The 19042-nt window shown below is 41.9% G+C and overlaps 1 protein-coding gene across 5 annotated transcripts in view; it reads right to left on the bottom strand.

Moving 5' to 3' along the window:
* The window catches only part of pals1a (protein associated with LIN7 1, MAGUK p55 family member a), an 87010-nt gene extending 75416 nt beyond the window's left edge, over window positions 1–11594 (bottom strand). For 2 of the 5 annotated variants that reach the window (XM_059955423.1, XM_059955417.1), the window contains exon 1: window positions 11384–11594. The gene's annotated coding sequence lies outside the window, so the exon portion shown is untranslated. Of the gene's footprint in view, window positions 1–11192 lie in introns of all 5 variants that reach the window. The other 3 variants (XM_059955393.1, XM_059955408.1, XM_059955403.1) reach the window with 3 other exon arrangements.
* Window positions 11595–19042: the final 7448 nt, after the last annotated feature.

The raw sequence follows: 19042 nt of genomic DNA, 5'->3' as shown, positions 1-19042 counted from the left end.
AGTAAAGAAGTTTCCTCTCATAAACCCCTTAAACATTTCATCTTTCACTCTTAACCTATGAACTCTAGTTCTAGTCTGACCCAACCTCAGTGCTTACATTTACCCTATGTACATCCCTCATAATTCTGTAAACCTCATTAAATCTCCATTCATTTCCCTATGCTATATATAACCATATAACAATTACAGCACAGAAACAGGCCATCTCGGCCCTTCTAGTCTGTGCCGAACGCTTACTCTCACCTGACCCCACTGACATGCACTCAGCCCAAAACACTCCATTCCTTTCCTGTCCATATACCTATCCAGTTTTGCATTAAATGACAAAACTGAACCTGCCTCTACCACTTCTACTGGGAGCTCATTCCACACAGCTACCACTCTCTGAGTAAAGAAATTCCCCCTCATGTTACCCTTAAACTTTTGCCCCTTAAGTCTCAACTCATGTCCTCTTGTTTGAATCTCCCCTACTCTCAATGGAAAAAGCCTATCCACGTCAACTCTATCTATCCCCCTCATAATTTTGAATACCTCTATCAAGTCCCCCCTCTACCTTCTATGCTCCAAAGAATAAGGACCTAACTTGTTCAATCTTTCCCTGTAAATTAGGTGCTGAAACCCAGGTAACATTCTAGTAAATCTTCTCCGTACTGTCTCTATTTTGTTGACATCATTCCTATAATTCGGTGACCAGAACTGTACACAATACTCCAAATTCGGCCTTACCAATGCCTTGTACAATTTTAACATTACATCCCAACTCCTATACTCAATGCTCTGATTTATACAGGCCAACATACCAAAAGCTTTCTTCACCACCCTATCCACATGAGATTCCACCTTCAGGGAACTATGCAGCATTATTCCTAGATCACTCTGTTCTACTGCATTCTTCAATGCCCTACCATTTACCATGTATACTCTAGGAAATAAAGTCCTATCCTATTCAACATTTACCTACAACTCAGGTCCTCAAGTCCAAGCAACATCGTGTAAATTTTCTCCATACTTTTTCAATCTTTTTGATTGCTTTCCTGTAGCTAAGTGACCAGAACTGCACATAATAATTCATATTTGGGCTCACCAACATCTTAAGACAACTTCAAACATCCCTACTTCTATCTGTGACAACACCTACCATTCACTATGCAAGCTTTACTCTGGTTTGTCCTTGCACTGTGCAAGACTACAGACTTCTTTGCATTAAATTCTGTCTGGCATTGTTCAGTTCATTTGTCCAGCAGGTCCAGATCCCAATGCAAGCTTTGATAACCTTCCTTGCTGTCCACTACACCCCCAATCTTAGTGTCATCTGAAAATTTGTAGTTTACCACATTATCACCTAAATTATTAATAAAGATGATAAACAGCAGACCCAACACAGATCCTGTAGCACACCACTAGTCACTGGGCTCCAGTAAGAGGAAACCATTTACTAGAACTCTCTAGTTTTTCCTCATTAAACCAAGTATTAATCCAATTTACTATTTCATCCTAAATACCAAGTGACTAAACCTTTTTGACCAGGCTCCCATATAGGACTTTGTGAAAGACCTAACTAAAGTCCACGTAAACATCCATTGCCTTTCCTGCACCAACTTTCCTGTAACATCCTCCAACGACTCTATAAGATTGGTTAGACATGACCTGCCACAAAGAAAGTTGTGTGACTATCCCTAATCAGGCCCTGTCTAACCGAATACTTATATATCCTGTTCTACTGTTTCAATCATGAGATTAAACTTTGCTACAACTTGCTCTACAAAGATTTGGGTATCAGTTTTTTTAATTTTTAAACCAATTCGTATAATCTTTACATCCTCAATTCCACACATCTACTTAATTGCTTTGTACAGATGTTCTCATCCCAATTATGTTCTACGAGCTGCACAACCAACATATCCACTGTTCAAAAAGCAGTAATTTTTGTCACTGACAGTTGGCAAGAAATAAGCAACAAGATAATTCCGATCTGCTTTGCCCACTATGGTTTCATGCATTCAGGCATGGATATGTCAGAAACGGCTGGGAGTAAAAATGAAATGATTTCACTACAAGTTAGCAACTACAAAGAATTTGAAGTATAGACTGTCATCTTAAATGTTACAACATAAATGAAAATTTGAAGATGCAATTATCTGCACTGCTCTGAATTTGTTCCTTTACAATCAAAACAACACATCGAGGTACCCTGGATATACAGTATTTATCGTCGATAACCATTAGAAAACAATAGTTTTTCAGTACTGTAGTAGCAGTGGTAGTGTTCTAATTTGTTCTGTATTTCATTTAAATACTATTACTCAGTTAAAGAAAACTTGTCTTTTTTAATACCTTTTTAACTATTTGCATGATACTTCAGCTAGTTGGGGTAGCCGCTTAACTTGGCCAAAGTGTGCAGGTCCCGATGTGTCTCAAATAACATGGATTCTCTGTATATATTTGCTATCAAGATGCTGGCTAAATTGGCAATGTCACATGCATTAATCCTGAATATCCTGAGAAGATTGTGGTAGATCCTTTCCTTGCTAAACTACTTTAGAGGTTTCTAGGATCAAACGAGTACTTTCAGATTACACCAGTACACAATTTGAAAATTTAGAAACAAAACAAAAACAATTTCTCCTTTTGCTAGTTACAAGTAATTTATGTTAAGTGTTATAATGGAATCCAAATTAGTGATTGAGCTCCAAAACTATAATGGGACCAAATCCCAGACAGTATAAAGACATTGCAGATGGCATTGTTTAATGAAACATTTTTCTTAAAATGTAAATTCTTTACAGAACTGCCATTTTAAAAATTATGGTGCTTTAAACATATAACGTGATTCTGCCACTCCACCCAACGTAAAGCACTATGTGATAATGCCAGAATATTATGCGTCCACAAAGATTGGCTGCATTAACACCACAGTGTAGTCCACTCATTTATTATACTGTCACTGGCAATTCTCTCTAATGCGGTGTTATCTTTGCAAGAGCAGCAAGAAAAGGTATTTCCACTATCTTGTAACATGAAAGTAAAACTCAAGCAATTAACATGCTGGGATTGAGCAAGCCCAGTTAACTTTTGTATTACAACTCACAATATAAATTGAGATGACTGGAACTGACCAACAGCTCTAACATATTACAAAAGTGTGAACTTCAGCGGAACCATCATATGGACCAGGGCAAGGCTGCTTCATACTGTTATAAGACCCAGGGCCAATTCTAATTGTGGGTCCTATCTATGTGGAGTTTTCACATACACACAGTGACTGTATAGGTTTCTCCAGATGCTTCACTTTTTTCCCACATCCCAAAAACGTGCAGGTAGTTTTATTGCCACTGTAAATTTCCTTGTGTGTAGGCAAGTGGTAGAACTTGTGGGACATAGACAGGAATGCAGCGAGATTAATGTGGATTCAGTGCAGATGGGTTGTTGATGGCTGAGTGTCCTGATTCCATGCTGTATCTCTGTAGACTGGGCAACTGCTGGGCTGAGCACCTCCACTCAATCCACAATGACCACATGGAGCACCTGCTGGCAAGCTTTTACAACTCCTCTCCTCATTCCCAAATCACTCCGTGTGCCCTCAGCCTCCTCCCCTACCAGGGAGGAACAGCACCCTATATTCCACATGGGTAGTATACCAGGGAAAGAACATGGAATTCTCCAATTTCAGGTAACTCACTCTTCCTCTGTCCCCTTCCCTTTTCTCCTGATCTACACTGGTCCTCTATTCTCCAAACCACCCCAGCTCCATTTTCCAGATTCTTTTCTCCTTCCTACTGGTATATCATTCACTCTCTACCCATTTGGTTCCTCTTCCCCTTCTTTCTCTGTTTCCGTTTTGCCTAGCATCCCACCCTCATCTGCCTCCACTTGCTTATCCTTTTCCATAATCTGCAGCCCTTGTCTCCATTATCACCTCCTAGCCTCTGTCAGTATCCCCACTCTCCCACCCCCCCCCCCCACCTGACCATCAATTCCTTCTCACCTGGTTCTATGTTGTTTGCAGCTCCTACCTTGCCCCTCCCTCTATACTGGGCATCTCCCTTTTACACTCTATCCTGATGCAGGATCTCAACCTGAAACATGAACTATCCCTTTCCCTCCAGAGTTGCTGCTTGACGTACTTAGTTCCTTCAGCAGATTGTTTTTTGCTAACGAGATTGGAAGATGGGAGACCATTGTGGGCATAAATACAGCAAGAAAATCTGAAGCAGTTTAGTCAGTGAAAAGAGATGATTGACAAGTGGGCCTTAAAAGAACTATAATATTTACCCAGTAGGATGATGAAAGAAGTTGTACCAGAGGATTGGAAAATGCCAAACGTTTTTCCATTGTTCAAAAGAGATAATAGGGATTTCCTGGGAACAACAGACCAGTGAGACACACGTCAGTGGTCAGAAAAAAACTGAACAGGATTCTTGGGGACAGGAGTTTCAAACACTTGAAGAAGCATTGTCTTATTAGGAAAAGTCAGCTTGGCTGTGTTAGGGGCAAGGCATTCCTCACAAGCCTAATTGAATTTTGAGGAGGTGACATACTGTAAAACAATTGATGAAGATAGAGCGGTGGATGTGGTATATATGGATTTTAGTAAGGTGTTTGATAGGCTCTCCTCCCCCCCCCCCCCCCCCCCAGTAGGTCACCTGAAGCTTGGGATCCATGGAAACTTGGCAACTTGGCTGTGTGGGTTTGCAATTATCTTGCCCTCTTCGGCAAATCCTAAAATTGAAGGCTGCAAATCAAGTGTTTACATACAAAGCTGAATAGCAACACTAGTTCAAGCTTGAGGCAGTATTTTCCGCTGTCTGTATGGGTCTCTCTAAAGTTTCCGCTAACTATTCAAAAGTTGCCAATCTTCAGTTGCTGACAACACAAATTCCACAATAATATCCACAAAATAACTAGTGTAGTCCAATTAGCTCATCAAGCAGTAGCACATAATGCAAAAATCCAAAATTCCAATCACCTGACACTGAAATCTTTTAAGCGAGCTTTACTGCTCCATGAGCAATACAAGTTCATCATTATGTCTGTCAAAAAGTCTACAGTTATCTCCAGATAATGTTACTGTAACTACAAACAAAAACATTGTTTGATAACACACCATACAATGAAGTAATTATTAACCTCAGTCACTAACTTTACCTATAGAACAAGCTGACACTGCACTAAACAGTTATTTCAATGTATTTTTGTACGGTATACTTAAAGCTTCAGTGGATTACTTTCTACAACGACAAAGGTCACTTGACCCAGAGATGTGCCAGATATCAAGTGATCTCTCCTCCTTACAGCTCTCCTGCAACTTGTTCCACCTCAAATCAAATCCTTTCTATTTCCTTGTTGTCATTAACCTGCACTCAGATGTAATGCACAGTATCAACTAACCTATCCACCTAACTTTCGAGAATCCCATGGGTATGGGTCACAGAGAGAATGTGTAAACTCTGCACTGATAGCACTCAAAGTTAGGATCAAACCTGAGTGCTTTTTTAAAAAAAATCAATGTTATAAGCTTTGAAGAGGTACCAAAACAAAAATACAATAAACCTCTGAGAATATTATCTACATTTTAAAGAGGAACCATTAAAAAAGGCTTACTGCTACAAAAAAAACTTATCTCCTGATATACTCTATCAAAACCCATGAAGAGTTTGAACACAGGCCTCTATCAAATTTCTGTACAATTTCCTCAGCTCAAAAGGAAAACCACCACTGCTTCTTTAGTATCATCACATTATTTGTTTGAGTTGTTAACACAGTGATTGAGGACAAGAGCTGAGGCTTTGGTCTGTCAAGTTCCAGTGAGAGAAGAATGAGCAGTTAAGATTCTCTTTGGAATAACTTCCTAATAGAGTAGCTGAGATGGCAGTTTAGGGAGTGATGTATAGGATGCGGGAGATCAGGGACACTGAAGATCTACACCCGTCTGCAGCTCCTGACTGACCACATTGAAGGACTGGAGCTGGAGTTGCAGTTGGATGTACTTGGGATTGTCCAGAATGCTGAGGGCATCACAGGTAAGAGTCTCAGTGATATGGTCACTTCACACCTAAAATGCATGCAACAGATAGCTGGGTGACCACTCAGAAAGGTAGAGGAAGCAGGCAGTGCAGGATTCCCCACAGCCATTCCCCTCAGCAAAAAAATGTATCTCTTTGGGTCCTACTGGAGGACGTGACCTATCATGCACAGCAGCGGCCAGGTCAGTGGCACTGTGCCTTGACAGTGGAGGGTGAAGTCAGGATGTTCAATAGTAATATGATACTCAACAGTTAGGAGAAGAAATTCTGTAGCCAAAGAGATGTCAGGATGGTGTGCTGACTCCCAGTTGCCAAGGTCAAGGACTGTCTCAGTGTGGCTTCAGGACACTGCGAAGGGAGACGGTGGGCAGCCAGAGATCATGGTGCATATTGGCACCGATGACACAGGTAGAAAGGGGGATAAAGTCCTGCACAGTGGGTATAGTTGAGTTAGGAAAGAAGCTGAAAAGCAGGTTCTTGAAGATACTAATAATCTGGGTTACTCCCAGTGCCACGTTAGTCAAGACAAGAATCAAAATTTAGAACAGATGAATGAGTAGCTGAGAAACTGGGTGCAGGGGGCAGGGTTTCAGGTTCTTGGATTATTAGAACCTACTCTGGGGCCAGGTCAACTTGTCCAAGAGGGACTGGTTGCATCTTAACTGAAAGGGAACCAATATCCTTGTCAGGAAACAGAAGAGTTTCTGCTGATGTTGGAAATCTGAGCAATGCTGTAGGAACTCAGCATATCAGGCAGCATTATGAAAAGAATAGCTGACATTTCGGGCCAAGGACATTCATCAGGACTGGAAAGGGAAGTGGGCAGAAGCCAAAATAAGGTAGTGGGGGAGGAATAGGAGCTGGCAGGTGTAAGGGGAGACCAGGTGAGGAGATGACATAAGAAGCTGGAGGTATGGGAGATAACCACTGGAACAGGCCAAGGACTGAAGAAAGAATCTGATAGGAAAGGACAGTGGGGAACCAGAGACAAGTGATGAGCAGGTCATGAGTGTGGGGGAAGAAAAGGGAGAGGGAGTCACCAGAATACAGAAATGACAAAAGGATGGGGGGGGGGTGCTTGAGAGTTATAAGGAAATTGGGTAAGAGCACAAGGAGGGAATTAAGAAAGCTAGAAGAGGCCATGGGAAGTCCTTGACAAGTGGGATTAAAGAGAATCCCAGGGCATTCTGTACCTACATCAAGAGCAAGAAGATAATTGAGGAGCAGGTAGGACCACTCAACGATAAAGAGGGGGAATGTGTTCTTGGAGACAGAGGATGTGAGTGAGATTGAGTATTTTGCATCAGTGTTTACCAAGAACAGTGTGGAGAACAGGAAGATCAGTGTGGAGTGTGCTAACTGCTACGGCATAAAGGAGGCAGTATTGGGTCTCCTAAAGAACAGTAAGGTAGTTAAATCCCCAGAGGCTAATGGGATATAGCCCAGGTTATTGAGGGAAGCAAGAGATGAGATTTCTAGGGCATTGACCAATATTTTCATGTCCTCCCTGAACACAAGGTCCTAGGTCCTAGAGGACTAGCAAATAGCTAATGTTGTTCTTTCATTCAAGGGAAATACATATAATCTTGTATAGGGACCTCTGCTGTTGATGATGTATATAAATGACATAGATGTAAATGGGCAGATCAGTAAATTTGCAGATGATACAATGATGGGTGGTGTTGTAGATAGAAGACTGGCAAAGACAGTCTTACTGAAGGGTTTCAGCCTGAAACATCGACTGTACTTATTTCCATAGATACTGCCTGGCCTGCTGAGTTCTTCCAACATTTTATGAGTGTTGCTGGTAAAGAATACCACAGGATATAGATGTTGCAGACATGGGCAGAGAAATGGCAGACAGACTTTAACCTCACCAAATGTGAAATGTTGCACCTTGGTAGGTCAAATGTAAACACAGTACAATAAGTTATCAGCAGAGGGATCTTGGGGTCCAAATTCATTGTGGAATTAAAATGGGTAGCACTGGGAGAAGAAGCTTCTTCTGGCCGACAGAGCATAGGTGCAGTCCGTCAGAAGAAGCAGGATCTCCAAGTGGCAACCCATTTTAATCCCCCATTCCCATTCTGATATGACTATCCAAGGCCTCCTCTACTGTTGTGATGAGGCCACACTCGGTTTGGTGGATCAACACCGTACATTCCGTCTGGGTAGCCTCCAACTTGATGGCTTGAACATCGTCTCTTGAACTTCCAGTATTGCAACCCCCCATCATTCCCCATCCCTTTTCCCCTCCCTCACCTCATCTCCTTGCCTGCCCATCATCTCCCTCTGGTGCTTCTTCCCCTTTTCTTCCATGGCCTTCTGTCCTCTCCTACTAGATACCCCTTCTCCAGCCCTCTTTCACCAACTTCCCAGCTCTTTACTTCACCTCTCCCCCTTCCGATCTCACCTATCACCCATCACCCTGTTTTTAGACAATAGACAATTTTCTCCCTCCCCTTTCTCCTCTACCTTTTAAATTTCCTCCTCACCCTATCTTCTCCAGTCCTGCTGAAGTCAACTGCATTCTTTTCCTTGGATGCTGCCTGGCCTGCAGAGACCCTTCAGCATTTTGTGTGTGTTGCTTGGATTTCCAGCATCTGCAGATTTGTTCTTGTTTGTGATATGGCATACTTGCCTCTCTTAGTCAAGACACTGAGTTCAAGAGTCTAAGTTTATTATATTATGTGAGGCATAGATAGGATAAACAGCAAGTGTCATTTTCCCAGGGTTGACATGTCGAAAAGCAGACGTGAGAGGGTGTAAAGTTCAAAGGAGATGTGCAAGGGCAAGGCCAAGAAAAGGCCTGCCTAATTAATTAATTAATAGATAGATAAATAGATATCTAAATAAATAAATAAATAAAATGAAATGAAATGAAATGAATATTTTTAAAAAATCCCTTTGACTCAGTCCAAAATTACTGGGTCCTTATTCTGAGACTAGACCACTAGTTTTAAACATTTCAGCCAGCAGGAACAGCTCGTCAACACGTTGTCGATCTTTTTCAGAACCTTGTATGTCTCAATAAGTTCATCTCATTCTTTTCAGCTCCTAATACAGTACAACTTTACTCAGCCTCACACCACACACACACACACACACACACACACACACACACACACACACACACACACACACACACACACACACAGTTGTGAGTGTCTGGACTGCACGTCTGCACTGCCTGGGGTGGTGGTAAAGGCATATACAATAAAGGTGTACAAGAGTGTTGTGTTCTTGGAAAGGTTCATGAACACAAATAAAAGAGAAAAGATATGGATACTGGGAAGGCAATGTTCACATCTTTCCACTTCCTACACATTCAAATGCCCAACTAGATTAATTTAGTTACTATTGTATTTGGCACAACACTGTGGGCTGGAGAGCCTAATCCTGTTCTATACTGTTCTACATTATATAAAAAAAAGTGGTCCAAATCGTAACTCCTGGGAACATGAACAGTATTCCTGAACATTTAAAGCTGAAAGGGGAAGTTTATCTAAGTTGCATGAGTAACTGATGAGCATTCTGTGCCAGCCAATTGCTGGAGTGCCCCACCTGCAGCTTACCAGATTTATCTTCTCCCACCCCCCCATGCAAATATAATATTTGCCACCCTCCAGAACTCTGGCATTACCCCATTTCCAAGAAGAACTAGTAAAACGTAGTCAGAATCTATGTAACCACCATTCATATTCTCTCAACACATTTATATTCTAGTTGAGGCAGCTAACTTTCCCACTTTGAGGGATGCCAGCTTCTTCAGCAAATTCTCCTTTATCTTATACTTTCCAATTTTCAGAGCTTCCTATATCAATGCTGTAACATTTCTTTTCCACTGAAGCCACATTCAATTAGCACTCTACCCATGCCCTTTGCATCCCCAAGATTATCTTTTATGCCTAATCAAAATCATCCTTTCATTATTTATCTATTTGTAAGCATAAGAACATAAGAAATAGGAGCAGCAGTAAGCCATCTGGCCTGTCGAGCCTGCCCCGCCATGCAATAAGATCATGGCTGACCTGACCATGGATTCATCTCCACCTACCTGCCTTTCCCCATAATCCTAATTCCCCTACTATGCAAAAATCTATCCAACCTTATCAAGAGTATATTTTCCAAAGTAGTCTCCAGTGCTTCATTGAGCAGAGAATTCCACAGATTCACCACTCTCTGCTATGTCTGTCAGTTCTAGTCTCACCTACCAATGGTAACAACTTTCCTGCCCCTATCTCATCCCTTTCATAATTACATGTTTCTGTAAGATCTCCTCTCATTCTTCTAGATGGTAATGATGATTGAGTTCTCTGTAACTGTGGATCCATTCTTGTATTTACTATTTACTCCTGCTTTACTAAATGCTTTCTATAGTTCTTGTATTCAATCTTATCATTTCTAATCTCACAACTGTCACTGGCTTGCTTTTTTGTATCTAATTTTAATCTCTACATTTTAAGCCATCCACAAAGCTTTAGCCTGGGCAATCCTATTTAACCGTTTCCTTACTGTATCATTGAAAATCTTCAAACCATTTCATTTTCAAATTCCAATCCTCCCCCTTCCAATATTTGAATCCCTAAAATCAGAGCATCTCAGAGTTGCATGGTTTTCTATTGGTTAGTAAATTATTGTATGCCGATTTGCTGCCAACCATTTTCCATCACTATACCCAAAATCAGAATTCAATCAGTTTACGAGAAACGAAGACAAAAGCAGTCTCTGCAATAGGATCACTGATGGAGTGTATTCAGACATCTTATTGTGCGTTGGCAAACAAAGCAACAATAGTGCTGAAAATCGAGCAGCGCTTTTGAAAGAAACGTCGTCTTCCCTTAATTTCTCCAACTAACCTCTCGCAAGTTTCTTAAAGTTGAATTAACGCAATAAATAAACAAGTAATTTGAAGGCAGTTAAAGTAAGTGCACAATGTTATGTCCGTCTTTATAAGGGTGAATAGCATTAAAGTAATATGAACATGACTTGACGATGATAAATGAGAAAGGCACAACACACCCAAAGTTCCAGCGTCGGGCACCTTTCCCTAAGAACAGCAGCGCGGCGGACGCGGCCTTTCTCCAAATTGCTTCCTAATATTCCACACGGGCTACTCCCGGTGCGTTCCCCCACCCTCGCCTTTCTAATTTCCCTGCCAATGCTGACCTGCAGCTACTTACACCTCCCGGCCTAGGCCCGGACGGCCGGGACAAACTTCAAAAGCAGCCGGCCAAACTGATCCCAACTCTCGACTCTCGCCAACCTGTTGATGGGTGAGGGAAAGACTGCCTCCTCGGCGGCGGCCAACTCCGGAATTTCAAACCGAGCGGGGCAGCAAGGTCGTCAAGCCTGATCACCTGGGCCTAGGATGTCGCCACCGTTCCCAGCTCCGGCTCCTCGCCGTCTCCGGTGACTATCGGAGCGTCCAGGGACGGCGACTGACTGCCCGCATCGAAACCAATCCTCCCCGCGCGTGCACGGGCGCGCGCACCCGCCCCTTCCCTGCTCGCCTGCGTGCGCGCCCACAGGCACCGTAAAGCCGGCTTCCTCGCGCGCGCCCGCGCCTCCCCCACTTCATCCCGAATCCTGCTTCACCCCGAATCCCCTTTACTCATTGGCTGAACCGACCAAATGGAGGAGAGGGCGACCGTCGCCAAGCCAACCCCCGCCTCGAGGCTCCGAGACAAAGGAATGTCGGCGTCTCGCGCGCTCCCGTGCACACCATGAGGGCAAAGGTTAACCTGAGCCATGCCAGGAATGCCTTAATGTTTTGCAATGCCGTCTGTGGAAGCAGAGGCGGGAACGGGAGGTGACAGGGAGGCAACAGGAACGTGGGAATCACAGCGCTTCTCTACTCAGACCATCTTTCTGCCTGAAAGTAGAGCACGCACAACCACACGCCCAGACTTTGCCTTGACTTCTCCCGTTCTGAACCACCCCCCGCGACTTTGCTTGTTGTGAAACTGCAAACAAACATTTGGAAGGTGCATTGGTCGTGAATTTCACATTTTCAGTCACCTTTCCTCCTATTATCTTAACAATGTTGACTATGGCACAATTCCAACCTCCCCCAACTCCGCTCTGTTCAAGTGCAATGACAAGCGAAGGAGAATGCTGTCACTGGAAACAACGTAAAAAGATCTTTCAAACATTTAGGTCAGTGATGGTCGAAATCCCGAAGGGAAAATTAATTTCGGCACTTGAACTGATAAAAAGAAAACTGTAGTGCGATCAAACAAAAGTAGCGGGCGTGTTTACTTTCAATAATTTAGGTATTATTTCTAACCACTGGGAGTTCATATCTCCTGGCACCAGCTGAATGTACCGTATTGATTTGGGTAAATGCACTGCTTTCCCGGCACTCCTGTGCAACTTTCCCTTCTTTCATCAGGTTTAGTACGCAGCTCTTACTCGTGTAACTTCCTCTAGCCACCCCGAATTCTATTTTCTGGGTGACATTTTTAACAATTGGAAACTGGGAACAAAGGTATTGGTATTATTGAATTTGTGTGATTTCCTTGTTTTAACATAGTATCTGTCCTGTTATGTTTCCTTTCCCCTAAATGCGGTTTGTAAGTGAGTTGTGCATATTTTTCAATGAAATCGGCATCTTATGTCTAATTTACGCTGTTCATTTTTTAAAAAAACTATTACCAATTTCATATCCAACAATCAATCCTGAAGAAGTTAGAGGTTGTCATTGAAACCCTGCCCCCGGCAAATACGCGATTAATGTCTATTTATTAGAAACTCATTGGAAATGTATCTACACGGTTATTCATTCAGCGAAATCGACACCCTTCAGCTGAACATACCAATGCGAAAATAGCACAATAGTACACGAAATTCCATTGTGTAATTGCAGAACTATGTTAAACTACGTTGTCTTCGTCTTTGTTATGAGCGATTTGATGAATTGTTTAGTGAACAGCGGAACATTTCTTCAGAGGCTCAGACGTGACGGACACAAAACAAAACTTCACTGTGATAACCAGAGCCAAAATTACCGACAGTTTTCAAACTCACAGGGCTCCATGCGGTCCTCTTCGGGGTGAAATATGTTACTTCCTCCACACCGAGCTGTGCGAAGTGTTGATTTTAAAAAAGTATCGTTCTGGAAGAGCCGGATTGTTCTCGTCGAGAAAGAGGAAAGGACGCTTAGATTATGCTTTTCCAAATCGAGATTTACTTCGCGAGTTCACATTTTTGTTTAGACCTTAGAAACTGAATGTTGTTTCATTTGACTCGGAGATTATCTTAGAGATTGGAAGTCAGAACATTTAAAATATGCACTCGCTGTTCTGTACCTGTTGAACCATTTGAAAATGCAATCTTGCCAAGTCCCGAAACTCAACATGGATGGCTTCTGTCTTATCATCCACCCCTCCATTAGTTCCAAAATACACAAAATAAGCCTTGAGATGCTGCGAAAGAAAATGACGGGGCCATTATAACCCAATTAGTTTATACCTGTATTTGTTGCTTTTCAGTATTTACCTTTAAAATAGCTGGGTTTTCTCATGGCCTCGAAATATTAAAAAATAGTGATGTGCAGTCAGGTTTAAAGTGCATGGTTACTACTACATTTGGTGAATCTCTTTTCTCTTTTAATTCATATCTGGACTTCAAAACTCAATTACGTGTGAATTTCTTTAATTTCCTTAATACGCAAGGTTTATGCAATTTGAGATGTTTTGCATTTTTTGTTTCAAATGAAGTTTGAAGAAGCACCATATGGAAAGTTATTCCCATCCAGACACTTGTCATGCTCCGGTCCGTAAAATTCGCATTCCGGTTCACAGTCCGTTCTAATTCCTTATTCCAAGTTTTCTGGTTTTCTCCAGTTTCTGTTGAGGCAGCTGATTCTCGTTCGGGCTGGCTTCATAAATAGCTTCAGGATTCAGCCTCTGGCTGCTGGATTGTTCCTGTCCAAACCCCCTGTCTGTATCCCTTCCCTTCACTTTCCTCCTGGAGTCTTGCCTTGCCTTCTCTGCTGTCAAGTTCAACCATGGAGCAAGATAAGGAACTGTCTTTCGGTGTTTTGAACTGTGTTTACGCCTTCGCTAGGTAGGTCTGGCCATTTGCCACTACCTAGTGTTGGGAACTAGCTGTGTTTACGCCTTCGCTAGGTAGGTCCGGCCGTCTGCCACGACCTTGTGTTTGGAACTGCCTCGTCGTGTTCTGGATTCTGTGTAATGAGTCCTGGCCCTACATCCTGTACCCAAGGAGGGGTCCTGGCTCTGTCTTCTGTGTATGAGACCTGGCCCTACATCTTGTTTCCAAGGAGGGGTCCCAGCTCTGTTCCATGTTCCTGTCTCTTCCCCAACCAAAGCTCTGCATTCCTGTCTCTTCCTTGACCAAGTCAAGGCTTCGGGGTCTCATCCAGTCCTAGCCACGTCCTAGAACCTTGTCCTGTCCAAGCCTCGGCTTTGTGTTCTTGTCTTGTCAATGTGCCTCACCCAGCCCAGGTGTACCTTGCCCAGCCTGGTGCTGGGATTCCCTTGTCCTGTCCAGGAGTCTCACGTCCAGTCCTGTTGCCTCTCCTCATCCTGTAGCCAGGTCTTGTCCTCGCCTGGTTCTGGAGTCCGAGCCCCAGTCAAGACCCAGGTTTCGGGTCCTTGTCCAGTCTCCGGCTCGGATTCCAAGCCCAGGCTCCTAGTTCCCAGTTCCATGTCCTGGTTCCGCTATCCTAGTCCAGGCCCGGAATCCTTGTCTTGTCCAGGGCCTATGTCATGTCCAGCGTCCTTTCTTCCCCATTTTCCTTGCTTCCTTCTCATGCCTAGTCCTGTTCCTGGTAGTTCAGTGTCTGTGTCTTGGATTTGGGTCCGCTCCCAATGCACCTCCATTAAACAACACTCTTATTTTCAGGTCGATGTGTAGTTAGTTGGACTGGATTTGTATCCCAGGAGGCAGATGAGGACTTTAGATAATATTCTACAAGTAAGACAGCATTTCTGTTAATCCTCTCAATTGGTCCAAATCAAAAAGACCACTTCACATTCTTCTGAACTCGTGTTCCTCTGCCCAGTTTGTTTAATCATTACACTGGATTGCAATGTGGGTTGTAAATTGGTTGCAGAGAGGATATGGCCTTTGTACACATCCCTGTCCCTATCAACTTTGCATGTGATACCTCAAGTAACAATGAGTTGGGGTATAGGAAGGAGATATGGGAAGTTTATCACATGGCTTCATGACAGTAATCTCCCTTTCAATGTCACCAAAACAAAAGAGCTGGTAATTGACTTTCGGAAAGGGCCAGTGCACATGCTCCTGTCCACATCAACAGTGTTGAGAAACTGTCGAGAATTGCGTACATAGCTCAGCACAAAGTGGAAACCAGACTCCTTTAAATGTCTCGGTAAATCAGTCAGCATAATCAAAGACCCCACCCGCCCAGAATATTCTCTCTTCTTACTGCTTCCATCAGGCTGCAAATGCAAAAGTCTGAAAGCACGTACACCATGATCAAGGACAGCATCTGTTATAACAGGATTGGATGGTTCCTGAGTACAACAGGATGGACGTTTGATCTCAGTCTATCTTGCACTTTCTCATGTAACTGTTACACTTTATTCTGCATTCTGTTATTGTTTTACCTTGTTCTACCTCAATATGCTGTGTAATTAATTGATTTGTGTGAACAGTGTGCAAGACAAGCTTTCCACTGCATCTCACTATGTGTAATAATAAACCAATTCCAATTCTTTGTTGCAGTTTCACCATTGAAAGGATATTTCTTCCCCCCCCCCCCACCCCGAGGTAGGCGTACTAGTCCTACTCATGACCTCGATCTGGGCCGTACCTTCCAAATATCTGGGCCTGACTTGCACTACCTTACTTTCCCTTTTCTATTTTCTAATTATGATTTATAATTTAAATTTTTATATTTACTTTGATTTGTACTTCAGGGAGCACAAAGCGCAGAATCAGATATCGCTGTGATGATTGTACGCTCTAGTATCAATTGTTTGGTGACAATAAAAGTAAAAGTAAAGTATATTCCAGTTCTGGTCTCATGGAGGCCCTAAGTAACCGTAGCAAGATCTTTTCACTCTCATACTCAAATCTTTTTGCAATTATAAGCATTTGCTTTCCTCATGTTTACTGTTTTGGTATGATCATTTTCAATTTGATTTGTGCACCCTCCAAATCCCTCCAAACTCCAACATCTTTTTGCTTACTGTCTAAAAGGTACTCTGCCTCTCTTTTGTTTCTACCAACATGGATGACCTCACATTTTTCCCCTCAATATTCCATCTGCCACACCTTCACTCATTCACTTAACTTGTCTATATTGACTTGAAGCTTCTCTGCACCCTCATCCAGCCTAGTTTATCACCAGAAAACAGATACGGTACACTTACAGACAAGAGAAAATCTGCAGAAGCTGGAAATCTGAACAACACACAAAATGCAGGACATTTGGGCTGAAACGTCAACTGTACTTTTTTTTTCATAGATGTTGCTTGGCCTGCAGAGTTCCTTCAGCATTTTGTGTATGGCACACTTAATTCCCTTATCCAAATTATTGATATAAGTTATGAACAGTATGAAACCCCAGCACTGATCTCCATGGCATCCCATGTGACCATTCTCAGATAGAAAATGACCTATTTATTCCTATTTCTGTCTATTAATCAATCCTCAAAAACAAACAGTAAATATTCCCAATTATTCTTTTATGGAATTTCATCACAGGTCCTCACAAATCTTCTCTACTAGTAAAAATCTCAAAGTCCTGTAACAGATTGGTTAAGCGTGACTTCATTATCTTGCATACATATTACCTCTGCCCATTCACAGTATGGCTTTCCAAGTGATTTGCTGCAGTATGCTTAATAGATTTTAACATCTTTCTCCTCTTCTTCTAAATAGTCTGAGTTACATTTACTGCCTTGTAATCAGCTAAAATAGTTTTAGGATCTATGAAGTTTAGAAAAATGTTAACAAGTGCATTCACCATCTCCATAGCAACTGCTTTCAAAGACCTTGATACAGGTCACTTGGTCTTGGGGATTAATTGTCTCTCAGCCCCACCCATTAACATTTTCTTCATTTTTTTTTAACTGCTGCTAATTAATTTGGCACTACTTTATTCCTGGGGGACAAGTTGCTCTCCATCATTTCCAGGATGTATTCATAATCTCAAGAAACAGCAATGAAATACTTTTTAATTTTCCTACCATTTTCTTGTTGCTCAATATTTCCTCCTAACTCAGTCTATAGGGGATCGATATTAACATTTACTAATCTTTTTCTTTTGACATATATCTTAAGACTTGTATAACTTGTTTTTAAGTTTCTCGCTGTGTTACTCTTGTTTTACAGTTTCCCTGCTCAATTTATTGGTGTTCATTCTCTGCAGTCCTAAATCTTCCCAATCCCCAGGCATCCTGATCATATTGGCAACATTATAAGCCTTTCCATTTGATCTAATATTATCTTTAACTTCCATTAGTTGCAACTACATATCTTGAGGTAGTTCTACATATAACTTCACACACTGGAAAATAACTGATTGTTTCTTCACAGTGTTGTCCGGTGGATCCACTGGAGACTCCTAAATGGGGTCTATGTGTAATGCTGTCCTGGATAGTGCCCTTGGATAATGTAATACCATTTAAAAATGATATTTCTAGTGCTTTTCAAACTTTACAAGTGTAAAATTGATCATTTTGGAAGATGGATCTACATGATGAACATTAAACCTACCAATCTGTTGAAACAGATCAGCAGATTGCAATATGACATATCTCTGCAACAGCTGTACAAATTAAAAATAAAAATGCTGTATAGGTATTTTGACAAACATTTTGAATTCTTGAAGCATCATGAACATTGCAGTGACAATGTATCTATTCAATACAAATGAGGCAGCTTCTCATGGATCAGAATTTGCAAAGATAGTTGTAGGTAGTGCCAAACAATAACATCCAATTAATCTTGACATCTGCTGTGTTTGGAATTTAATTCAGACATTTGACTCTAGTCTTCATATTGTGTATATATAGAAACATAGAAAATAAGTACAGGAGTAGGCCATTCGGACCTTCGAGCCTGCACTGCCATTCAGCATGATCATGGCTGATCATCCAACTCAGAACCCTGTACCTGCTTTCTCTCCATACCCCCGATCCCTTTAGCCACAAGGGCCATATCTAACTTGCTCTTGAATATAACCAACGAACTGGCCTCAACTGTTTCCTGTGGCAGAGAATTCCACGGATTCACCACTCTCTGTGTGAAGAAGTTTTTCCTCATCTTGGTCCTAAAAGGTTTCCCCTTTATCCTTAAACTGTGACCCCTCGTTCTGGACTTTCCCAACATCGGAAACAATCTTCCTGCATCTAGCCTGTCCAATCCCTTTAGAATTTTATGTTTCAATAAGATCCCCCCCTCAGTCTTCTAAATTCCAGGTATGAGGTAGCTGCCCTCTCAACCTTTTCTTCTCAGACTATGGTTGTGTATTTTCAACTTCTGCTAATCCAGAAATTCCCCATCTTAAAGCCACAAAATTGTTAGCACTTTCTGTTGTTATTGTGTGAATTTAACAATTTTGGGACTACGCTCAAATACAGTTAATGTAGAAATCCATTAATGTTGCAATACCCTGATGTTCCACAGTTGAAGCTTTTTCCTTTCAAGTCTGATCTCTGTGATGTTTCTTCAGTGTGAATGGCAGCAAGACACAATAGTGCAGATATCAGGAAAAGAGAAAAATTCATAGCTAATAGGTGTTTTAAGTAATAGTTCATTTGTAATCACACCAGCTAAATGTGACAGCACTATCTGAGTCATTATTACTTCCTTCCGATATCATTGAAATAAGTTACCAGGTATGATTCTCACAAAATGCTGCCTGGCCTGCTGAGTTCCTTCAGTATTTTGTGTGTGTTGCTTGGATTTCCAGCATCTGCAGATTTTCTCTTGTTTACCTGGTGTGATTTAAAGCTTATGAAGAATCGGTTGTTTCACCTTAGACAATTGATTAGTGCAAGTGTTCTCAACAGTTC

Source organism: Hypanus sabinus, chromosome 2 (assembly GCF_030144855.1).
Source record: "Hypanus sabinus isolate sHypSab1 chromosome 2, sHypSab1.hap1, whole genome shotgun sequence".
Lineage (NCBI taxonomy): Eukaryota > Metazoa > Chordata > Chondrichthyes > Myliobatiformes > Dasyatidae > Hypanus > Hypanus sabinus.
Note: the sequence above shows the minus strand (reverse complement) of the source record. Positions and strands in the feature narration are given on the sequence as shown.